The 26537-nt window shown below is 40.1% G+C and overlaps 1 protein-coding gene across 10 annotated transcripts in view; it reads right to left on the bottom strand.

The window, feature by feature from the left end:
* The window catches only part of Cntn1 (contactin 1), a 297760-nt gene that overhangs the window by 233925 nt on the left and 37298 nt on the right, over nucleotides 1–26537 (bottom strand). For 2 of the 10 annotated variants that reach the window (XM_063262902.1, XM_063262908.1), the window contains one exon: nucleotides 4663–4775. The exons of the other annotated variants lie outside the window; for them this stretch is intronic. The gene's annotated coding sequence lies outside the window, so the exon portion shown is untranslated. Of the gene's footprint in view, nucleotides 1–4662; nucleotides 4776–26537 lie in introns of those variants that run through there. 10 annotated transcript variants of the gene reach the window in all.

Raw genomic sequence — 26537 nt, 5'->3', positions numbered from 1 at the left:
ACTCTTCTCATTCAAGAGGCTGGGAAGAGTCACGAGTTAATGGGAATTCACCAAGCAGGCCAAGCCAGAGAGTCCAGATAATGTTAACTCCCTACCAGTATAGTTGGAGCTAAGCACATGAATACTTCCTGGGGAGAGAACTGTTTTCCTGTCAGTACACTGCCTTGGGTAGTTCTTCACACACAGGACCAGATCAGAGCAAGCTAAGTGTGCCCCTGCATGTGCAGTGTAACACAAAATGCCTCTCCCTTAAGAAGCAGCATACAGAAGCATGCAGACAGCCTGCCAGCCCTGGATTTTCTGGCATAGAACACAAGGCTAGTATTTCCATAAGCATCCATGGGACCTTCAGTCCAACATTTCCACTGGGCCACCCCAGAAAGCTTACCTCCCTTTGTCGGTAATCTCATTTCTCCTGTGTGCAACCTTCCTTCCTGGTATTGTTGCCCTGCCTGACATTGAACTTACCTATCCTGCCAAAGAGTTTCCTTCCTGCTAGAAAACATATTTCAATTACTAGTCAGGCTCATGTCTCGGTTTCCTTTAAGTTGGTCTTGTGTCCTGTAGGCTGGCATTTGCTCTTCTCTCTATGTAACCTAACTCACCGTGCTTATGTGATGAGGCTATCTGTGGACAGCAATGATAGGCCACTGCCTTATGGGTACTATATGCCCATTGAAGACTCTCACCAGGACTTAGTCAGGAAACACGGCCTTATGCTTGTTTATTTGTTTGTTTTGAGACAGGATCTCTCACTGTGTGATCCATCTCGGCTGGGATTCACTAAGTAGATCCAGCTGGCTTGGAATTCACAGAGATCCACCTGGTCCTGCTCCCCAGGTCTGGGATTAAAGTCATACACCATCCCTGCCACATTCAGTGATGTTATAATTTTGACATTATTTCATAGCATAGTGTTTTTATTTAGATAAAAAAAAACCAGTTACTCTATAAAACTGAATGCCACACGCACCCACGGCAACCTCCTACCTCCTTTTATAATGGGTTTTCTTCTTGATCATATCTGGAGGGGACGTTCAGTGACGGGCTAATCCTAGTTAGCTTTGTGAGAGTACATTCAAGTTCATAAAAATGAAGGAAATTGCCCAATGATGAATGGCGCAGACCGTAGCCTGTATATTACAAAACAAATCATTTGTCCCTAACAGCACAGATGCCTAAAGCTCCCAATTATGTAAAACTTGAAAATTGTAAAAAAAAAAAAAAATGCACGCAGAAACACATCTGCTCTTCCTTGTCTCTGATTCTCATTCTGCATTCTAACTAGGAGGGGTCTGCAGTTGACCTAATAAGACCTGACTGCGCAGAGGGGAAGCCAACCTGCCCGCAGCTGCAGTCCAGGCCAGCAGGAGGGCTAAATCTTGGCTCCAGTCTCTCTTCTGAAGAAATCATTCAGAGCTTTCTGTGGCATGGAACACTGTGGCCAGCCAGAAACCGAGATGAAAATAACCTTCCTTTGTCTTCCCACCCCCACCCCGAAAAGCAGCAGCAACGCTTCCGACTCCAGCAAATCCCCTATCCGTGCTACTTTTAAAACAAGATGTGAGTTCGGGGAGGCGGAGACCTGACAATCAGACACGCCCCCGTGACTTTCTGTACCTGGTATGATTCCCAGATGGATTCATGCTTATAGGAGTAAGGGGAGCACCTTAACTGGAACAGGGAGAGCACTTAGAATTCCCTGGGTGTAATGGGAGAGCTGTGCGTAAGAGGAAATGGGGAGCTGACGTGGGGGCATCCTGACTAGCTGTGGATGTGGGCATCGTCCCCTGAGCTGACTCCTATTCCCTAAAGTGACACCTTTAACACCCAGGTCACAGAATTGTGGTAAAAATTCACTAGCACAACAACTCAAATAGTACGTTGTAAACTGTTAGGTCAAATGCTGCCAAGGGTCGTAAAGCATAAAACATATGAAAATGAAATAAGATTATGAAGTCAATATCTGCTGTATTTGAGGAATTGAATTAAAGTGTATTTTTATAAGTCTGGAGAAATCTAGGTTACTGAGCCAAACAGTTCCGTCTAAATAATTTCTTATGATAAGGCACTATTAGAAATTCTCAGATTGAAGAAACAGATTATCTGTACAGTTTATTAGATTAGGAAAGTCAATTCGTTCTTTTAAAAGATGTTTTCAGGTTAAGGTATTGTTACTTCCCAAAAAGTTAGTAGTGGGGAAATTGGTCTTAGTTTACCCTAAAGTAGATAGATAGATAGATAGATAGATAGATAGATAGATAGACAGACAGACAGACAGACTGAAGGAGTAATTCTATTCCATTTCTAAATAATTAAAAAAAACAATCATTGCCTTTTGGACTTGGAATTATGTAAAATAGTTTGAACAATTCCAAACATAATGATTTTAAAAACACATTTTCTTACACTATTGTACTTGTTTTTTTAAAACATTAAGCTTTATAACAGACAAGCTTTATATGACAGAATTCAGAACAAAGCATAAAATATTCTTGAGTTTATTCTTAGATTAATTTAATTTAATTTATATGTATGTGTATGTGGGGGTCTCTGTGTCTGTTTCTGCATTTGTTTCTCTCTCTCTGTCTCTGTCTCTCTCTGAGATACGAAACAAAGCCCAGACTTTTGCAAGCATAGCAAGTGTTTTTAAGCACTTAGACATCTCTTCAGGCCTATTGAAATTACTTTTTATTTTAATCTCGATTTTTTCCCTTTATTGTATGATTTCTCCCAGAGACAAATTACCACAATCTGGTTATTCAGTATAATCAATATATTGTTATTAAATCTGACTCTACTTCTAATATCTCTTCTGAAGAATAGATTCCTATTTTCAACTATCTACTACATATTTTATTTCATTACTCAAAGATCACTAAATCATAACCTATCTAGATAAATCAATACCTACCTCTATTTGATATCCATATTTGTACATGTGTTCTTCTCTGACTGTAGATCATACTGTCTACACGTTAACTTGTGTGTCAAAGGTGGCAGTTATCATCCTGCATAACCCACCATTTAAAATAATTGGGATACTACTTCTGAAGCAAAGGTTCTCAACTTGTGGGTCATGACCCCTTGCGGGTCAGAAGATTTACAAACGTGTGAAAAGTTTTTTTTCAATTTTCCATAATTAAGCAATGTTGTAAGTTTTCTTTGCCAAAATTATAGATGAGTGCTATTTGAGTATTTGTTAATTGATCTTGTCAAGGTCAGAAAGAATTTTGGATGACCCAAATCAACACTTCCCTGTTGCCACATTAAGTGCAGAATGTATTTGTCACTGTTAACCACTTACCTACATCTTGAAATATATTTTTTCCTTGGCTCCTTTAACTCAGCTCTTGCAGAGGTCTCTTTCTTCACTCCCTCTTCTCTTTGGTCACCTCCCTCTCCCTTCTATCTCTGGTGAGATACTTTGGGACTGGACCTAACACTCTGCCCAGGTGAACTTAGCAGAACTGTGCTAGGTGTCATTTACATAATCTTCAAATCTAAAATATTTGTTTCCTTCCTTTCCATTAATCTCCTGGTCTGATGGTGAATTGACATCTCCATTTCGAAGTTGTAATGGCTTGTATGTGCTCAGCCCAGGGAAGGGCACTATTTGAGGGTAAGGGTCTGTTGGAGTAGGTGTGGCCTTGTTGAGTGAGTGTGCCACCATGGGTGTGGGCTATAAGACCCTCATCCTATCTGCCTAGAATTGAGTATTATGCTAGCAGCCTTCAGATGAAGATGTAGAACTCTCAGCTCTGCATGCACCATGCCTGCCTGTTGCCATGCTCCCACCTTGATGATAATGGACTGAACCTATGAACCTGTAAGCCAACCCCAACTGAATGTTGACCTTATAAAAGTTGCCTTGGTCATGGTGTCTGTTCATAGCAGTAAAACCCTAACTAAGACAGAAGTCAAGTAGGCATCTAAATTTGACATTTATACTGTGGCTCGAATCAAACCCTATAATTATTTCTGCTGTATATATGATCACAACAGAGACAGGAGTACCTAATACTGGGGTATCTGTGTTAAAAAAAACAAGTCTAATGTGCTGCCAGCTATAGACAAACTTTAATAACCACTGAGATGACAATATACACTCTATAGTAACACAAAGCTAGAGAGCTGGCTTATTGGTTAACAGCACTGACTGCTCTCGCACGTGTCCTGTGATTGGTTCCCAGCACCCACTGCTGACCATCAGTAACTGCAGTTCCAATGCATCTAATGCCCTCTTCTGCTTCTGTGGACATGAGACATACTCACAGTGCATAGACATACATAATAGTACAAATGCACACACACACACACACACACACACACACACACACACACATGCACATAAAAATAGGCAAATATTTCTTAAAGAAGTATAGCAAGACAATTATTGGTCACATCAAATACTTAATAATGGCAACAAGTGGCTATCTGATGGGTTTATACACTAACCACGGTTTACTACAACTTGAGAATGGCCTCTGTTACTTATTACGTTGCAGAATGTACCATTTCTACTGATTACAAATGGTGTAGGGGAAGGGCTTCTCAGAGCTGACAGCTCTGCATGTGTTACTACCTGCAGTCTTAGTTAGGGTTCTGTTACTGTGAAGAGACACCATGGCCTCAGCAACTCTCATAAAGGAAACCATTTACCTGGGGCTGGATCACAGTTCAGTGGTTTCATCCATTGTTGGCATGGCAGGCAGCATGGTGGCATGCATGCAGACATGGTGCTGGAGAAAGATCTGAGAGTTCTCCATCTGGATCTGAAGCGAGCAGGAAGAGAGTGACTCTGGGCATGGCTTGAGCATCTGAAACCTCCAAGCCCACTCCGAGTGACACAGTTCCTCTAACAAGACAATACCTACTCCAGCAAGGCCACACCTCCTAATAGGTCCACTCCCTATGGGCCTCTGGGGGCCATGTTTATTCAAAGCACTCCACTACCCCAAAGATTTTCCAGTGAGCACAGATGATAACAGTACCGACCTGGGTAAGCCTGAGTGAATCTGGATATTTCATTCTTAGCTTTTAAGAAAAATGTTTAAAACCCGCCCACCTGCTCTTGTAGAGGACCACAGTTGCCTTCCTATCACTGGCATGGAATTCAATTAGAAAACTTATATGCATCATTACTAAAATAAAATATTTTTGGTCATGGGTACTATCTTTTAGTTATCACAAAAGAAATAAAAGTCCTTTTAAAAGTGGATAAAGTAAAGCTGTTACAAAATGCAAAGGTTAATTTATTACCAAGGAAAATGCTAAGATGTACCTATCATTTTTATTTTATTTTTATGAATGTTTGGCCTACACATATGTGTGTCTAGTGTGTGCATGCCTAGTGCCTGTGGAGGCAAATAAATAAATAAATAAACAAATAAACAAACAAATAAATAAATGGTACCAAATCACCTGAAACTGAAGGACGGTTGTAAGTTCCATGTGGGTGGCAGGAAGCCAGCTGTGGTCCCCACAAGAGCAGTGAGGTTTTTTTTATTAACTCGAGTATTTCTTATATACATTTCGAGTGTTATTCCCTTTCCCGGGAATAACATCCGGGCAAACATCCCCCTCCCCCCTCCCCTTCCTTATGGGTGTTCCCCTCCCAACCCTCCCCCCATTGCCGCCCTCCCCCAACAATCTAGTTCACTGGAGGTTCAGTCTTAGCAGGACCCAGGGCTTCCCCTTCCACTGGTGCTCTTACTAGGATATTCATTGCTACCTATGGGGTCAGAGTCCAGGGTCAGCCCATGTATAGTCTTTAGGTAGTGGCTTAGTCCCTGGAAGCTCTGGTTGCTTGGCATTGTTGTACATATGGGGTCTCGAGCCCCTTCAAGCTCTTCCAGTTCTTTCTCTGATTCCTTCAACGGGGGTCCTATTCTCAGTTCAGTGGTTTGCTGCTGGCATTCGCCTCTGTATTTGCTGTATTCTGGCCGTGTCTCTCAGGAGCGATCTACATCCGGCTCCTGTCGGTCTGCACTTCTTTGCTTCATCCATCTTGTCTAATTGGATGGCTGTATATGTATGGGCCACATGTGGGGCAGGCTCTGAATGGGTGTTCCTTCAGTCTCTGTTTTAATCTTTGCCTCTCTCTTCGCTGCCAAGGGTATTCTTGTTCCCCTTTTAAAGAAGGAGTGAAGCATTCACATTTTGATCATCCGTCTTGAGTTTCATTTGTTCTAGGCATCTAGGGTAATTCAAGCATTTGGGCTAATAGCCACTTATCAATGAGTGCATACCATGTATGTCTTTCTGTGATGGGGTTAGCTCACTCAGGATGATATTTTCCAGTTCCAACCATTTGCCTCCGAATTTCATAAAGTCGTTGTTTTTGATAGCTGAGTAATATTCCATTGTGTAGATGTACCACATTTTCTGTATCCATTCCTCTGTTGAAGGGCATCTGGGTTCTTTCCAGCTTCTGGCTATTATAAATAAGGCTGCACCCTGAGATTTCACCTCACACCAGTGAGAATGGCTAAGATCAAAAACTCAGGGGACAACAGATGCTGGCGAGGATGTGGAGAAAGAGGAACACTCCTCCATTGTTGGTGGGATTGCAGACTGGTACAACCATTCTGGAAATCAGTCTGGAGGATCCTCAGAAAATTGGACATTGAACTGCCTGAGGATCCAGCTATACCTCTCTTGGGCATATACCCAAAAGATGCCCCAACATATAAAAAAGCAGTGAGTTTTATTAAAAGCTGTGCCATTCATACAACCCCTGAAAAGACTTGCGTCTAGGATGAGTACAATAGCCTACAGGTAGGTTAGCCACACTTCGGTGGTTAACAGCAACAACATAGGTCCCTTACTCACTGACTCAACCCAGCAACCCTGGCCCGACACGCTCCTTTCATGGCTACTGTCTGCACATTTGTCTGTTCACGCATCCTAGAGCCCGACTTTCCCACGCAGCGTTCTGCGCAGGCTTACAGCACTGGAACTTTCGGCCGTACGTTCCTCACAGACTGGGTGTGTAGAAGGCTATACTAGTTACGGAAATACACTCTATGCTATTCGCGCCGTAAAATAGCTTTATTACATACTTCTCAGAACATTCCTCACTGTTAAATGGCACAGGATTGTAAGTGCCCTTCTGAGCTGATGAGATGCTGGCACCGTGACAGTAATGTGTGCATAGCAAATGTGTGCACCTTTCAGAGTCATTCGTGGATGCCACATACTTCTGAAATGCCACGTTGTGTTTTAGCTTGTAATTCTGAAGCACTAGAAAAATATGACCCAAATCCTCAACGGGGCCTGCATAGCCCCTCAAGAGCTGTCTGCTCACTTTCTGCAATGGACTTTTCTTCCTGGAGCATTTGTCTCTGTAAGCACGCCAGGGTCCTCGTTGCTTCTACAGTGTGGCACTCCTTCCCACCAGCCACAGACCATTTGCTCCCCTACTGTTTTCCCAAATTAGAATAATCTTGGCAACAGAACACTCTTGACCCTTCCTCATTTACTTAACGAACGTGTGCTAACCTTTGTTTCAGCACTTAACTGATTCCTTTGGGAAGTCTTCCTTGACCTTCACTCAGAATTACATTTCTTTGAGTATACCGAGTCTTCTGGCCCTTTCCTTTACCTTTCTTTGATGCTTACCTCACTCTTCAATTATATTTTCATGATCATTGTCATCAGTATCATCACGGTCATCATCATCACCACCACCACCACCTCCACTACCACCACCACCACCACCTCCACCACCACCACCACCTCTACTACCACCACCACCACCACCTCCAACATTACCACCACCACCACTATCATCAGAATGTAAGCAACAGAGGACAAGAACGGTATTTTACTCTATATACAAAGCAGGCTTTCAGTCATTTCCATGTCCCAGCTGACATTTAGACTCCACACACATTCTGAGTCCTTCCTCTCCTGGGGCAGTCAGTAGAGGCTCTCCCTCCTTCATGAATGATGTCTGCTGATTGATTACTTTGTTTTACTTTGTGCATTAGGGATGTCTGCTGACTCCTTGTTCTATTTTCAACTGTTAGTTTTGTAGCTTACATATGTTACTCATCCAAGAAGTTAAGGATAACTTAACTTTTCTGGCTTAGTAGACATCTACTTGACACAGCTCTGGCCATCTCTTTAAATTCTCAAGATCACTCAGAGTTCTGCTGTGTCTCTAAGGTGATGAGGCCCGTGCTGCATGGTCCCTGCCCTCCGTCTTTATCAACCACAAAGCTAAAAATTAGATGTCCGTCACAGATGAGAGAGTACCACATAAGGTCAATGGTTTTCCTGGACTCTCTACTGTGGTAATCTGAGCCAGTTCTGCTTTCTTTGGAAACTGTGGAATGCAACACCACAGAAGAGATATTTTATATAATTATCACGGTAAATTTTATGGTACATGTCCTCAGTGGTCCTCAAGGAAAATACAATTTTGCTTAAATTAAATACATGCTTCTGTGTAGTGACCCAAAGTTAATGGAGTTGAGTCCATTTGTACAGTTTCAAGTAGGAAAACCTTGCTGGATCTTTGCTAGTCAATACGCATCACCCAAGTGGCACTAAAGGGAAGAGCGTAATCAGCTCCCCTGAGCTGATGCTCAGCCTCAATTAGAAGCTCATGGTAATTTGAAAGTTTGATGAGGTTCGGGAATTTACTCTATTCACAACCAACATTCCCATTTCAGGGTGATTCAAACCCTTAATGATGATTCATTGAAGAAAACAGCCTTTGCAAATCCAAAGAAACAGGGAAAAAATCTAGCTAAGGAAAGAATTATAAGATTAAAGAATATTTATAAAATCACTAATAAAACAAAAAACACACACAAAAAAACCTTGCTTGCAACTGCTAGAGAGAAGCTGTCACAGTAATCACACTTAGGCTTCAGGTTATTTTCAATCTAATCCATCCGGAAAGTAAAACTCAAAGTTCACTCTAATGCCTTCTTTCCAAAACCAACTGGAAAACAGATTACAAATCCCAACTTCATCATATATTTAAAAATTATTAATTAGCTTTACGAAAAATATCTTTGTAAATTAAAAGCATTGCCATCATCCCCGCAACCCCTGTGAAAGAACACATGGTTTTCTGAGAGCAGTATTCTTTTATAAGTCGTCTTAAGCAAGTTTATAAGGAGAGTAAGCTACTTAGCTGAAAAGGTAGCATCCTTGGGCTAATTTCTACAATGCCATTCCTAGGCTGGCACGTCCAGAGAGCAGGAGAACACTAAACATCTTTTAAACACTTTGATAACTTGATAGAATGCTCCATAGCAAACGTGTTAGCGCCCTTCATTTCACACTGAGCGGTGAATGTGTTTAGAGTAAGAGTACCAGTTACATACATGGTCCAGGTTTCGGCATACTTCCAGTGAATCGTTGAATTGAGCTAATTCATAATGATAGTGGGCCAGGATTGTATTTGAGTGTGACCTCAAAGGAGATTCTCCTGTGACATTTAATCCCCTTTGTAAGGGGAGTTCTGATGGGACTGGTAGAGCCTATGACTGAAGAACGGCAGTTTCCTAAGAAAACATAGCCATATGACAATACACTACTGGTCTCTGTCTCCTGCAGGGGATGCTCTGTACTCCCTAGGTACACTGTTAGTGAAAAACAAAACAAAAAACAAACAAACAAACAAACAAAAAAACTCCTCCACATCTGACCTCTGAGCTCCTCACTTCCAGAATCATGAGCCAAAATAAACTTATTTTCTTTACAACTAAACCAATTAGCTAGCATTGTGGATTATACTACTGACTCGAAAATAATAAAATAAGAAACAGTACACATACAAACAAACAACCACTTAATACTCATACAAAATACTTTTCAGTGTTCTGAAACACATACTTTGGGGAAAGTTGAGAGAAATGGAGCCGGTTTACACAGACTGCATATATAACCTACAAATAGGATTCCAAAGAAGAGGAATACACCACACTTGCTATTGTGCGGGTGTTGGATGTTTGCCAAAGCTAATACCTCCAGAAGAATCTACTCACAGGGATGGTAGGTAGAATAAATAGACTCTTTCTCTCTATTTCTGAACCCCAAGGTGAGTGGGCAGTTGCTAGCCTGTGTCCTATCAGATGAGTCAATCGTATTACAGATCGAAATCCTAAAACCCTTGCCAAAACAAATACTGTCTCTTTACAAGTTAATTATTTACGTATTCTGTTAGTGGTGGAAAACTGTGAAGCATGTTTGTCTATGATTAGTCAAATTCTCTTCCAAGAGTTCCAACAGACTAAATGTGTTAACTTACTTTAGTAACTGCTAATTAAGTAATCAATCTGAGACTCATTGTATCCTTATTATAAGGTCAAAGCAAAACTCAGGGAAAACAGCTAAAAATGCAACTCAAAAGTAGTTTCTGGAAGAAAAAAAAAAGAAGAAAAGTGTTGTAGCTCTATTTTGAAAGGGCATAATATATTGGAAAATCAGTCTAACCCATGCTAAGACACGCCAAGTGCAAGATTACCAGATTTTAATGGCAAGTACATCATAGCAAATGTACATGTGAGGGGAAAGTTATTAACTAGAGAAAGTTTCCTCATCAACACACCTCTTCAAGCTGGAAAATGATGAACTTATGACTTTAAGATATCCAAGGATAGAAAAGTAGAGCCAGGGGCTATCTCAAACCTCAATGAGAAGCTTGTTAAGGCTATGCACAAAACAGTAATATGTACATGAATACATAGACTCTGCTGTATGCATTTACTAGCATACTTCAAGAAGGATTTCAGTTAACAATGTACAAATATAGCATTTTTTAAAAACTGTGAGCAAAAAGATGAAATTAGTAGAATGGAGTTATTTGAATATAATTTATTTTGGAGTTTTGTCACTGAACCGTCTAAATGTTGTAGGTGATGATAAGATAGAATCAAATTTAATTATAGAGATTCCAAATTTTAAAGTTAAGTAATGCAAATAAACCCATATGTATATCCATTTGTGGTGTACCAACCTGAGAGAAACTATCCTAATGAGCTTTGAAACACATTTAAATTGAAATTCTAGATAAGCTAAATTTAAAGTAAACAAAAACTACAACCCTATAGGATGGTAGCATGAAATTGTTAAGCATGGGGATTAAAGACCCTCAGGTAATAATATAGGATAGATAAAATAAATGTGATTTTATGGTGCTGTAACCTGAGTGTGCGTCATAGTCATGACAGATGCCTGGCATAGAAAAAGTGAGGCAGAGCCCAAAGAAGAAGTGATTAAAAATCCAGAGCCATAAATTTCAACTGCAGAAATAAATCATTAGGAACTGAGAAATAGGTGTAATGGCTGGTTAGTTTACAAACAAAATATACTTTCTAATCTGTCGATTAAATAAAAAGAATCCCTCAATTGGTGTGATAAGTTCCCCTGGCACCCAAATTAAAATCATGTCCTACAAAAGAAATTGTAGAAGTCAGGGAATGGCTGTGTCTGACCCACATTCCATGTAAGCAAGTAGAACTAAATGTAGGCTCATCATGAGTTGGCAACTGTCAGAGCTGGCTATGGGCACATACATGACTGATATTCTCTACTGTCTAGGACTGTACATGTGCTGTACAAGTCATTAATTAAATGACTAAAATAAGGCCAAAACATTTTTCCTAGTCTACTGGAATGTGAAAAAAATATTAAAATGTGGCAGATTCTGACAAAACCATGGTTTGTCACTTTTTATTATTCTGGTACATGGAAAGGGATAACATGTGCCTGTGTATGTGCTCATGTGCATGTGTACATGTCTGTGTATTGTGTAGGTACATGTGTACACATATGAACATACATGCAGAGGCCAGCAGTCAAGACCAAATGTCTTCCTCAATCTCTTTATAGCTTACTTTTTGTGATAGGGACTTTTACTGAACCTAAAGCTTGCTGATAGTCGAGACTGGTCAGTAAGCCTTAGGGACTCTCTTGTCTCTGCTTTACCAGCATTGGATAGGAGTGGGTTACCTACCTGTTTGTTTTTATGTGAATACTGGGGATCCAATCTCAGGTCTTCATGGTTACATAGTAAGTACTTTCTTGAGTGAGCTATCTCACTTATTTGGTTTTACATAATAATGTCTCTCTAGTAGCCCAGGCTTGTCTAGAAAATAATCTCTCTCTCTCTTTCTCTCTTTCTCTCTCTCTCCCTCTCTGTGGCCCAGGTTACCCTAGAATTCACTATGTGGCCTTTAATTCATGTTAATTCTTTTTCCTCGGCCTCCTTGGGATTCTGTGGTACTGATACTACAGATACTAAAGCACCACTGAGAACATAATTCTTAAACAGCCGAGTTGCAAAGGGTTAAATTGCAGCAGGAGGACTGAGTGTTTAGCACACCATGACAGAATGTTAAACCGTACGTTTCTCTTCTAATCTCCCATAAAAGTCTCAGAACACACATGCATACACAAAACATAATTTTGAACTTGAAATATTCTGAGTATATAAATATCAATCAACTGCTATGTAAAACACTCATAGTGCCAGGGGCTGGGAATGTATACGATTAGAAACAGTGAATCATTAATGTGATTAGGTGGCACTTCGCAAATTAGGGCAGAAATAATTAGAAACAAGCTAGCCAATACTCTACTCAGGAAAACTGTGGAGAATGTGCCCTGCCGGAGGCATCGAGGTAAGGAGCACATTTACATAGATACTCGGTGTAAGGAGATGAAAAGCATCTGTCTGGGCAGCTGAAGGGGAGAAGGGCACATGCTGACATTTGTTATCTTAATCCTGGCCACAACAGGGCCATGTTTAGGATTCCCATGGAATTTCTAGTTTTCTTGGGCAAACAAAATAACATGGCAAACAATTCTTTCATTTTTTTATTACTGCCAAACCATTTTTCTATAAAATATTTGTTTTTTAATTAAAAAAAGACCAATTGACAAGGGGAGTGAGATAGCATTATTTCTAACACACAATACATTTACACATGTATAGGTGTGAACACTATAATTTATCACATATATGTATACATATACATACTCTTTGATGCAGGGAACACAAGTATAAAGAATCATATTTTATCGGATGCTAACTGGTAATTTTTGTGATGACAATCTGGCAAGGAACAAATGACTTTTAATCATCACTGTAAAAAAAATTTATTATCATAAATTAGCAACCGCAGAGGACTGGCTCAATAAATCACAAAGTGTCTTCTGTACTATACAGTATTGCTGTAGAGCAACGTCTTCGTTCGAAAATGAAATGCCTCACATTTGCTCCCATATTGACAACTTGGTCCCCAGCTGGTGGCACTGCAGTGGCAGAAACTTTAGGAGGGGATGGCTGGAGGAATTAACTCACAGGGGCATGCCCTCAAGGGGACATTGGATCCAGCCTCTCTTTGCTTCCAGTCCTCACCACATGCTCCTGTTGCCATGACATCCCCAGAAATGGCTGAACAGAGGGTTATGGCCTGAGCACAAAGCACTTGTCCTTCCAAGTTGCCTAGGTAGGGCATTTTATCGCCACGAGAAAATTTAATTAACACAGGAAGAAAGTAAAATTCATAATTCTGAAGAATGAGGAAACAGTCTGGTAGTGTTACAGGGGTACCATCGAGATTATGAAACAAATTATAAGGCTGTGAAATATATGGCCTCAATTCTCTAAAATACTTACTAGCATGTTAAAGATTAAGCTAAAATGGGCATCAGATTATTGAGTGGCTGCTTCTCAGTCATCAAATTATGTGTAATCATCATTTTCCTTAATGTCGTCCATGTCCAGAGTCCTACTGAGTGCAAACTCCATTATGAAAGATTCAAATAAATAAAACCATGACAACAAGTGCAAGACAGAGCAATGAATGATGTCAAAGAAGGAAAGAAAGGAGTCCTTTCTCCATCCCAGAAACGGACCTGCTCCTGACATTGCTAGAATCTTGAGGAAGTCACATGTGTGAAGACCTTGAAACAAACAAACAAACAAACAAACAAACAAACAACTTACTCTAGGATATCAAAGTCCAGTTTCCTTCCTGCCACAACCTGTGCTATACTTGGAAATATTAATGAGTCCCATCCCTGAGGTCAACAGCACAAAGCACAAAGATGAGAAGATGCAAGGCTTCCCATCTCACACCTGTTGCTTAAATGGTCATAGAACATTCCTTAAGCTTAATTTTAATCATGAAGCAAATGCATTGAAGGAGACACCTGGGGCACTCATTGCACACTTGGTTTTTCTTAGTCATGCAGAAAAACATAAAAATTAAACACAACCTACCACGTTTACAAACTAGATAATATATATCTTTTGAAAAGTGTGGTAACTAGGTTTAACACTATGTATTTAATAATTGTATCATTTTAATGTTTCAGATACTAAACCCCCCAAAGAATAAGCTTGTGCTTTCTGAGAATGAATAACATAATTATAAATGACATCATGTACTACACAATGGTCTTATTTTGATTTACACAAAATAATGACAAGTTGAGACGCACACTTGGATAATGTCTATTAATATTGTAACTGAAGGGAGAATGTGGGATGAGCTTTGCTACACCCACACAACATAGATACTTTTCAAAAATCACATGACACTCATACCACTTTATATAGTTGTCCAAAGGGGAGTTTGTAAAACAAATACGGAAAGAAACATAAAAAGTTTTAAGGACGCTGCTTCTTGGATTCTAGACAAGCATTATTCAAGGGACAATGAATGTGCCACATTTGTAGTTCTGAAAGTGAATTTAGGACAAGGGAAATGGCCCCGGAGACTGGGCTACTGCACACAAACAAAGCAGGCACTGTAGCCAAACTCATCTATCAGAAACATGGGGACTACGCTAGACACAATGGAGGCCTTGTTCTTATGTTAGCCTAACATGTTGAGAACTCTATAGCCTCAATTTATCTTATTCAGTTGTTCACCAAAAACACTATACAAGTATTTCACAAATACAGTGTAGAAATAAAACTCTGAAGTGAAATATTAAATAAAAATGAAAGAAACTCTTCTAATATTATTCAGGTAAAAGTAAGTACTTTAAACCTGCATTTATATTTAAGAGCTGCAAAATGTAGGTCACAAGATTCTGAGGATGCATTGTCAGCTACCAGCCTCTCTATGCTCATCTGACCAAGGTAATCCCACAGAGACTGAACAAGCAGATACCCAACCATTTTACAGAAGCAGTTGAAGTGCTGGGTCCTTTAGTCATGTGACTGGTGATGCTGGACCTAGAAGCCTCTTGGGACATATACGTTGAACTCTACACTATTGGCACTGTTTCAAAATACAGCCATTGATTATATAAAGACCCTAAATGGAAAATCAAGTTCCAAGCTTAACAGCTGCTCAATGTTTGGTTTTGAGACAGTCACTGGGAATATCCTTTAGTCCATCTATGTCCCAAGATAACATCTTTGACTTTGCTCTCTTTTCTGATTCTCTGCTCCTGTAACATTTCCATATACTGAAACCCAGGTAGATCTTTGATATTCTCCAAGATGGTTGTCTTAGTTGGGGTTTTACTGCTGTCAACAGATACCATGACCAAGGCAACTCTTAAAAAGAAAATATTTAACTGGGGCTGGCTTACAGGTTCAGAGGTTCAGTCCACTATCACCAAGGTGGGAGCATGGCAGCATCCAGGAAGGCATGGCTGGCAGAGCTGAGAGTTCTACATTTTCATCTCAAGGTTGCTAGCAGACGACTGGCTTCCAAGCAGCTAAGGTGAGGGTCTTAAGCCCACACCCACAGTGACACACCTACTCCAACAAGGACACACCCCCTAATAGTGCCACTTCCAGGGCCAAGCATATACAAACCATCACAATGGTCCTCACACTTTTCACCTTCTCAGTCCTGCCTCACTAATATTTTTCTCAGGTGAATAATCCTATTATAAACCAAACATGTTCTCATGTCTCTATCTCTTTATGTGTGTTTGTCTGTTTATTCATTCTATGGCTTGAGCCGCAGTCTCACCTCTTCCACCCTTTAGGTCAGTACTCTATCACTGGATGATATTCCAAACCTGTTTGTGTTTTACTTTTCTCCTGAACTCTTTATCTTTTTTAGAATTCCATATGTGAGTACTGGCTTTACATCACATCCAACCTTCCCTCTGCCCTCCAATTCTTCCTATGTCACCCCCATTGTCTCAAATTCATGATATCTTCATATTTAAATTATTACATATATTAATATATATTAATAGACTCTACTGGTTCCATTTAGTTCTGCTAATATGTATGTGTGTGCATGTATGTGAACTCCCATGGCTGACCACTTGGACCATTTGGTGACCAATCAGAAGGCCCATTTTATTTTGAGACAGAGTCTTATTAGGCTGCCTAGGCAGGCCCTAAAAGAACGTTGTAACCCAATTTGTCCTTAAACTTGGATCCTCTTGCTTCAGCATCCCCAGTAGCAGAATTACAGACCTCTGTCATAGGGCCCAGCAACCAACGTCTTTCATAAAACATTTCCATCTTGAAATGGTAGCTACCTTTCCTTGGGCCCATGCTAATATGCAACCATCATTGCTTTCTGTGTCCCTTTAAGAAAAACCCTAGTTCTTTAAGATTGCTTCCATCTAATCCATTCGAAACCCAGTTCAGTCAGATTTAACTTTTTGCCACTCTATGCAATAAGTTTTAAGTCCAAATGACATCTAATCAATAGTTAGGCTAGAGTTCTCATTCTGAAAAGCTAATAGAAACATAGGATCTGTTGCAGTCGTCAAAGGAAAACTTCAGGAACACCCATACAAAGTAGTGAAAACTCAGTCCCCCAAGCACTACACCCCAGCATTCTCTTTCCCAGGTTCCCTATCTTCCTACCTGGCCTTATAGCAGCTCTTTGCTCAAACTCCTACTATCAAGCGTTGTATATATTCGGTTTCTCTAAAAAAAGATCAGAATAGGCATACAGTATATGTTATTTATCGATATCAACTTTATCTTTTTACCTGTTTGCTTTGAAATTGGGTCACACATTATAGCTCAGGCTGGCCTCAAACTTGTTACCCGACTGCATCAGCCTCCCAAGTGCTGGACTTACAGGTGTAATCCATCACACCTAGGTCACATCATTTTTGTTGCTATTTCTATTATTACTCTAGTGAATTATAAACACATCCAATTATATTCTGGACAATCGCATGTGTCAAATATTTCTAACATAACATATGGCTTAACCAAATATTTCTATCTCAAATTTTGCCTTTTAAACGAATCTATCTTCCATGTAATCATTTAATATCATAAACTAAATGATACATTAATAAATCTGGAAAACAGGTCATGAAATGTTTAAGAAAATAAATACAAAATTGTGAACAGCTTGGTCAAATTTTAAGAAAGCTATTTAAGTGAGCGTTTATGCTAACTGGTCCACAGTCCTTTCTTTCTGTTTTAATACTGCAGTACCTAGGAGGGCTTTATAGTTCTGAAGTCATCTATACCTGGACGTTAATTGGGACCCTGTCATCACACAACTGTGGCTGTAGGTTTTAGCCCATCAGACACTCATGTTCATTATCTGTGCTCACACCCTATTCATGACAACAGGGTAGCCAGATGCTTAATTGGATTAACTGAACCAACTGTGGCACTGCCACTCTCCTGTTAAAGGTGCTCACCTCCTGGGAGCAGTGCTTCTTAAAGAGCATCCATAGAATAGAACTAAAACACTAAGAGTATATTCTGCCCTCTACTCACCCAAAGCAGCCCCATTTCATTCATGTAAACAATATATCAAGATATATAATGGCTTCCTCAAATAACGTACCTTGACTTACATTAATATAATCTTACAATATCTGCAGGAAGTTTGTTAGGGGAGCAGGATATTTGTTCAAGATGACAGACACAAACCTAATTTTATTCTGCATGTGAACATCCAGATGTCCCAGCACTATTTATCGAAGATGCTGTATTTTCTCCAATGATTTTTTTTCCTCTTTGTCAAATGATGGAATGTTGAAGTGAAGTTTCTGGTTGTGTCATGTGAGGCAGACTCACATTTTGCTTTGCTGAGGCAAGACTCAGGGGAGGGCCCATGACATTTGGAGTGTATAAACCAGACTCAACAGACAGTGACGGGGCCTTTCATAATAAGCCTTGCAATGTTTCAGTGGTCTCACATCTTCACTGATTGCTAATTCATTGAGAAAGGATAGCCGAGAACTCCCCTTGTCCTAGCTGGTTCTGGTTGTATTAAAGGTTTCTGCTGGACCGTGCCACCACTTCTGACTCCTGTTTGGTATCCTGACACTACTGCACCGGACTGCTGATATCCTGACAACAGAGATTGGAATCACCCCCAAAGAACTACTTCTAAACAGGTTCACATCCCCTTGACCTATTTACCATCTTTTCTCCCCTACCTTTGGACAGTGGGCTAGAAGAGGGGTCAAAGTGTTGTAGAACCTTTATTAAACTAGGTTTTGAAAAACATAAGCCTACAGATGCAGTTACAAGTATTCATGTTTGGGTTTCTTAATTTGTTCTATTGGTTTACATGTCTGCTTTTTGGCAGTAGCACTTTTTATGGCTACTTATCTATAATATATATCAGTCTAGAATGGAAATAGCTCCAATATTATTCTTTTGGCTCAGGACTACATTGACTATCTGTGATATTCCTGATTGCATATGAAATTTAGGATTTTTTTTCTGTTTCTGTGGTGAATGTTGTGGGTATTTTTTTTTGGAACTATATTGAGTCTGTAAATCGCAATACTAATTTTACTGATTTGTGAACATGGGATGTTTATTTCTGAGTGCCTCTCATGATGTATGTCTTCAGAGATTTGAAGTTTTTACTGTAGAGGTTTTTTTCCTCCTGGGTTAGGCTTATTTGAAGATATTCTATTGGCTTTGATTATATTGTGAATGGCCCACGATCTCAGCATGTTTGTTGCTTGTGTATAGAAAAGCTACTGATTTGTTAAAAGTTGATTTTTATACCCTGTGACTTTGCTGAAAAAATTTTTTTCCTTTTTCTTTTTTTTTTTTCTCGGAGCTGGGGACTGAACCCAGGGCCTTGCGCTTCCTAGGCAAGCGCTCTACCACTGAGCTAAATCCCCAACCCCACTGAAAATTTTTTTTATCACTTCTAGAAGTTTTCTCGCAGAATTTTTGGGCTGTCTTATATATTACACCATTTGCAGATAGGAACAATTTGATTTCTTCTTTCCCTTATCTGTATCCCTTGGAGTTCCTTTTCTTGCCTTAATGCTCTGGTTAGTGCTTCCAGCACTAGATCGAAAAGGAGTAGAGACAGTGGGAGGACGTTTTATTTCTAGGTTTATGGGGGTGCTTCAAGGTGCTCCCCATTTATGATAATGTCGCCAGTGAAGCTGTCATATATAGCCTTTACTATATTGAGGTATGTTCCCTCTACTTACTGTCTCAAGGACTTTCATCATGAAAGCATGCTGGATTCTGCCAATTTTTTTCTGCATATATTGAGGGGATCACATGATTTTTGAAGTTCGTTTTTATAATTTCTGCTCATCCCAATCAAAATGGCTCAGAGAAACAAAGATTGACAGCAAATTCTAGCTAGGTTGCGGAGAAAGAGGAGCCCTTGCTGATGATGAGACTACAAACTGGTGTAGGCACTCTGGAAAACAGTGTGGACCACTTGCAAAAGCTAAAAATAAATCTGTCACATCACACAGATATACTACTCCTTGGCACATGCACAAAAGTCTCAACGTTCTACCCCACAGACGACTGCTTAGCACTGTTCATAGACGCTTTCCCAGCAACTACGTAACAGAAGCTACAAGAATGTCCTTCAACTGATGAATGGATAATGAAAATGTGTTATCTATACACTATGAACTAGATTCAATTGTGAGGAAAAATGAAAACACGATATTTACACTTCAGTAGGTAGACCTTAAAAGAACCATATTGAGTGGGGTAACCAAGACACAGAGGGACAAATGTCCCATGTTCTTGCTCATCAATAGCTCCTAGCTCTAAAATCCTTGAATGTGAACATAAACATGGAGTAACCATGGAAACCAGGAAAGTATAAATGAACCATGAGTGGGAGTTGGGGGTAAATTTGTGAGGAAAATAAGTGGATACAGACAATATGAAGTAAAAAATATAAAAAATGGAGGAAGGGCTTTATCAGTAAAGGAGGAAGTTCAATATGGATGGAGAAGGGGGAATGTGGGACAATAAGGTTGATTAAGCTTTAAGGAATTGTTATTTTATATTTACTATACTCACATCTATCTATATCATTCATATATATATTATATATATGTCAAGAATAATTTAAATGAATCCAGAAACTATGTAGACTATTGATGTAGCCCTTGATTGTTTCTCAGAGGTTCACTGTAAACCTCTATGACTGAAGATACCTCACATAAAGAACACAAGATTCAGATGATTTAAGCCTGGGTCTCACCTTAAAAATCTCTCTCCAGGAGTCTAGTTTTTTCATGCTATCACAAAATACTATTCAAACTGCCAAGAAAAGGGAGCAGTCAAACCATCCTACCAAGCTGAAACACCTAGGAACCATGGAAATGATCAGCATGGCAGCATATCTATAAAGGTGAATGAGAGGCCCTCACATGGCGGTGATGACCAACAGTTGTCTAACTGAGCCATAGGCCCACTGAACAGTAGGTAATCTATACCTGGTGCTGAAAACCTAGGTGGCTTCTCGGAGCTAGTGAGGTCATAGACATTAGAAAAGAATCTAAGGTTTATTATTACTTTGCTAGATCCTAGCTACATTGTAAATCTTACTCTTATACCCACAAAATAAGCATGTGGTTAACACCCCTCGTCAAAGAAGCTTCATTTTACAATGTAGATCATCACAGAAAAGCCCAACTGGACATGGTAGAGCCTGCCGCAATAGATTCATCTACATCATAGTTCCTGAATCTGCAGCACAAGGTACATCACAGAAGAGGAGTACTAGAATATCTTCTATGGACCACTCTCTTCTAGAAGTGTCTGAGTAACCAGGACTGGACTGGTAGTAACATCAATGGGTATGTTAATATATAAAGAGAACATTTCTCCAGAAAGCCCACTAGGGACTTCTGTCTTTTACTATACATGTCCAGTCTTGGTGGTTTGAAAGCTCCCCTTTCTAACCCAGACTCCCCAGCTACTCTCTCAACTACTTTTCCAGTCTGTATCAGTGGCGCATATTTTTACAGCAACCAAATATCATTTTCCTGCAAATGTTTGGTTCGACATTTTATACAACAACAACAACAACATCTTAAGAGCAATCACATCGATTACCTCTGGCCTCCCGCAGGATTCCATGTCACTGCACCCTTTGCACAGGCTGAAGCCACAGTAGTGAACTTCACGTCTTTCTCTGCCTTGTCCCAGAACAAATAACCAGACCTATAAGCATGTTCTTCCATTCCAGAAATGGCCTGGATTTCACGTGGCTTTCTCACTTTCTACTTTCTGCATGTCTCTCAATTTGTTCTTTTGCAGATAACCGTTCTAAACCTCGAGTTCCATCATTTAATCTCCAAACTAACTGCATGTGTTAACATCACTTTATACATAAAACAGATGGCCAAAAGAGATGAGTGACTTGATAATACAGCTAGTGGGCAGCAAAACTAATGACATTTACTGCAATATTCTCTCCCTCTGTGTCACACTTACAGCCATTATATTCCAAATATTGCTTTGTCCTCCACACATCCCCCCCACGATTGTATTTAAACTCACAATTATCACAAGGAAAGCCCCGGGGCCTAGAACAAGTCTCCATCTGTACTCAACCTTCTGCTCCTTACCTCACACCTTGTGTTTGTGTCAAATTGAACAGAAGGATCATGGCTCTGTCAGTCGCCTCTCAGCTTCCTCAGTCTGTGCCTGCCTCAACAGCTCACCACCCACCCCATAGAATCCCTTCCTATTATTCTCAAATACACACCCCTCAAGCACACTTCCCTTCCCTCTCCCCATCCCAATCCTGAAGAGTAACTTTTTCTACCATCCACATTCATCTAGCACCCTCCCCTCTATAGAGAGATTATTGGCAGGATCACTGGCTACTCCATTTTGGCAAATGGTGATCTCCGTGTACAGTTGGATCTCATCTATCACTGTGTGAATCCCTTCCTTGTTGTAGAGGAGCTGTGCGTGTACTGGGCATCAGGGCTTAACTCAATGTCAGGCACAAAAGAGATAATCCATTAGTGGATGAGTAAAGTTAGCAGAACACCATTCACCAGCCAGTCCTCAACCTAATATGAAAACTGCCCCTCCTGAAAAGTCTTTAAGAATAGAAGCAAAGAACATGGAAAAAGTCCTACTCTCTCCATGTCTCATACTTTGCCTTTTGAAAATCTAAAACAAGATGTAGACATGTCAGAAGAGTTAAAAATCAACAGAAACGAACTTTACTACTTAAAAGGCATGACACTTCTAAAATAGTAAGCAATCAAAGTCACGTTAATCTGGATAAACTTTACAAAAAGGCACAGGAGTTCCTTTGTCCCCCTCTTTTTGTAAATTCTGTTCCAGCTGTAGAGTAAAGGAGCTACTATGGTGAAATAGGATCCTACCAAATGTTTTCATTTTTAACCACTAAGCCATTGTTGAGTTCAACTTGGCAGTCACCTTGTCACACAGTGAAAAGGCAGGATGAGCAGAGCCTCCCTGAAGCTCTTTTACCACTAAACAGCGGGAGGGCATTATTGGCACTCTTCAGTTGTGGCTAGGTTACATGGTTCACTTCAGTGATTTGGGGCCAACTTCGCACTGTAATGTGATAGTCCTGGGCCAGTTTGACTGCCTTTTGCCAGGACCAATCGTGTTGGGTCATTTCCTCATAGTTTATGAAAAGTCCTTAAAAGATTATGTCATTCTATTTCAATTAGAAATACATTTTATTAAGACGAACAAAACCTTTGACAGTATAAACATAATTGTACTGTTTTGATCTGTAAACTTGTACATCTGTAAAAGTCTAGATTTTTCTCCTTCAGGAAGAACTGACGTGGGAAAGAAGTTAGCTTCTCTGAAAGTCAGCTTCTTCTATTCAACATGGGCAGGGCTTGCCTATTGTTCTGTCTAGCGCAGGCTCTGTTTCCAGCCTATGACTTCAAATTTTCTTTAATGGTTCTCTTTGTCAATGAGAATTTTTAAATTTAATATATTACCTCACAATTATTTTTTTTTTTTATTATCTTGAGTATTTCTTATATACATTTCAAGTGTTATTCCCTTTCCCGGTTTCCGGACAGACATCACCCTTCCCCCTCCCCTTCCTTGTGGGTGTTCCCCTCCCAAACCTCCCCCCATTGCCACCCTCCCCGCATAGTCTAGTTCACTGGGGGTTCAGTCTTAGCAGGACCCAGGGCTTCCCCTTCCACTGGTGCTCTTACTAGGATATTCATTGCTACCTATGGGGACAGAGTCCAGGGTCAGTCCATGTATAGTCTTTAGGTAGTGGCTTAGTCCCTGGAAGCTCTGGTTGCTTGACATTGTTGTACTTTTGGGGTCTCGAGCACCTTCAAGCTCTTCCAGTTCTTTCTCTGATTCCTTCAACGGGGGACCTATTCTCAGTTCAGTGGTTTGCTGCTGGCATTCGCCTCTGTATTTGCTGTATTCTGGCTGTGTCTCTCAGGAGCGATCTACATCCGGCTCCTGTCGGTCTGCACTTCTTTGCTTCATCCATCTTGTCTAATTGGGTGGCTGTATATGTATGGGCCACCTGTGGGGCAGGCTCTGAATGGGTGTTCCTTCAGTCTCTGTTTTAATCTTTGCCTCTCCCTTCCCTGCCAAGGGTATTCTTTTTCCTCATTTAAAGAAGGAGTGAAGCATTCACATTTTGATCATCCGTCTTGAGTTTCCTTTGTTCTAGGGATCTAGGGTAATTCAAGCATTTGGGCTAATAGCCACTTATCAATGAGTGCATACCATGTATGTCTTTCTGTGAGTGGGTTAGCTCACTCAGGATGATATTTTCCAGTTCCAACCATTTGCCTACGAATTTCATAAACTCGTTGTTTTTGATAGCTGAGTAATATTCCATTGTGTAGATGTACCACATTTTCTGTATCCATTCCTCTGTTGAAGGGCATCTGGGTTCTTTCCAGTTTCTGGCTATTATAAATAAGGCTGCGATGAACATAGTGGAGCACGTGTCTCTTTTATATGTTGAGGCATCTTTTGGGTATATGCCCAAGAGAGGTATGGCTGGATCCTCAGGCAGTTCAATGTCCAATTTTCTGAGGAACCTCCAGACTGATTTCCAGAATGGTTTTACCAGTCTGCAATCCCACCAACAATGGAGGAGTGTTCCTCTTTCTCCACATCCTCGCCAGCATCTGCTGTCACCTGAGTTTTTGATCTTAGCCATTCTCACTGGTGTGAGGTGGAATCTCAGGGTTGTTTTGATTTGCATTTCCCTTATGACTAAAGATGTTGAACATTTCTTTAGGTGTTTCTCAGCCATTCGGCATTCCTCAGCTGTGAATTCTTTGTTCAGCTCTGAACCCCATTTTTTAATAGGGTTATTTGTTTCCCTGCGGTCTAACTTCTTGAGTTCTTTGTATATTTTGGATATAAGGCCTCTATCTGTTATAGGATTGGTAAAGATCTTTTCCCAATCTGTTGGTTGTCGTTTTGTCCTAACCACAGTGTCCTTTGCCTTACAGAAGCTTTGCAGTTTTATGAGATCCCATTTGTCGATTCTTGATCTTAGAGCATAAGCCATTGGTGTTTTGTTCAGGAAATTTTTTCCAGTGCCCATGTGTTCCAGATGCTTCCCTAGTTTTTCTTCTATTAGTTTGAGTGTGTCTGGTTTGATGTGGAGGTCCTTGATCCACTTGGACTTAAGCTTTGTACAGGGTGATAAGCATGGATCGATCTGCATTCTTCTACATGTTGCCCTCCAGTTGAACCAGCACCATTTGCTGAAAATGCTATCTTTTTTCCATTGGATGGTTTTGGCTCCTTTGTCAAAAATCAAGTGACCATAGGTGTGTGGGTTCATTTCTGGGTCTTCAATTCTATTCCATTGATCTATCTGTCTGTCTCTGTACCAATACCATGCAGTTTTTATCACTATTGCTCTGTAATACTGCTTGAGTTCAGGGATAGTGATTCCCCCTGAAGTCCTCTTATTGTTGAGGATAGCTTTAGCTATCCTGGGTTTTTTGTTATTCCAGATGAATTTGCAAATTGTTCTGTCTAACTCTTTGAAGAATTGGATTGGTATTTTGATGGGGATTGCATTGAATCTGTAGATTGCTTTTGGTAAAATGGCCATTTTTACTATATTAATCCTGCCAATCCATGAGCATGGGAGATCTTTCCATCTTCTGAGGTCTTCTTCAATTTCTTTCCTCAGTGTCTTGAAGTTCTTATTGTACAGATCTTTTACTTGCTTGGTTAAAGTCACACCGAGGTACTTTATATTATTTGGGTCTATTATGAAGGGTGTCGTTTCCCTAATTTCTTTCTCGGCTTGTTTCTCTTTTGTATAGAGGAAGGCAACTGATTTATTTGAGTTAATTTTATACCCAGCCACTTTGCTGAAGTTGTTTATCAGCTTTAGTAGTTCTCTGGTGGAACTTTTGGGATCACTTAAATATACTATCATGTCGTCTGCAAATAGTGATATTTTGACCTCTTCTTTTCCGATCTGTATCCCCTTGATCTCCTTTTGTTGTCTGATTGCTCTGGCTAGAACTTCAAGAACTATATTGAATAAGTAGGGAGAGAGTGGGCAGCCTTGTCTAGTCCCTGATTTTAGTGGGATTGCTTCAAGTTTCTCTCCATTTAGTTTAATGTTAGCAACTGGTTTGCTGTATATGGCTTTTACTATGTTTAGGTATGGGCCTTGAATACCTATTCTTTCCAGGACTTTTATCATGAAGTGGTGTTGAATTTTGTCAAATGCTTTCTCAGCATCTAATGAAATGATCATGTGGTTCTGTTCTTTCAGTTTGTTTATATGATGGATCACGTTGATGGTTTTCCTTATATTAAACCATCCCTGCATGCCTGGGATGAAGCCTACTTGATCATGGTGGATGATTGTTTTGATGTGCTCTTGAATTCGGTTTGCCAGAATTTTATTGAGTATTTTTGCGTCGATATTCATAAGGGAAATTGGTCTGAAGTTCTCTTTCTTTGTTGGGTCTTTGTGTGGTTTAGGTATAAGAGTAATTGTGGCTTCATAGAAGGAATTCGGTAGGGCTCCATCTGTTTCAATTTTGTGGAATAGTTTGGATAATATTGGTATAAGGTCTTCTATGAAGGTTTGATAGAATTCTGCACTAAACCCATCTGGACCTGGGCTCTTTTTGGTTGGGAGACCTTTAATGACTGCTTCTATTTCCTTAGGAGTTATGGGGTTGTTTAACTGGTTTATCTGTTCCTGATTTAACTTCGATACCTGGTATCTGTCTAGGAAATTGTCCATTTCCTGAAGATTTTCAAGTTTTGTTGAATATAGGTTTTTATAGTAAGATCTGATGATTTTTTGAATTTCCTCTGAATCTGTAGTTATGTCTCCCTTTTCATTTCT

This window comes from Rattus norvegicus, chromosome 7 (genome assembly GCF_036323735.1).
Source record: "Rattus norvegicus strain BN/NHsdMcwi chromosome 7, GRCr8, whole genome shotgun sequence".
Lineage (NCBI taxonomy): Eukaryota > Metazoa > Chordata > Mammalia > Rodentia > Muridae > Rattus > Rattus norvegicus.
Note: the sequence above shows the minus strand (reverse complement) of the source record. Positions and strands in the feature narration are given on the sequence as shown.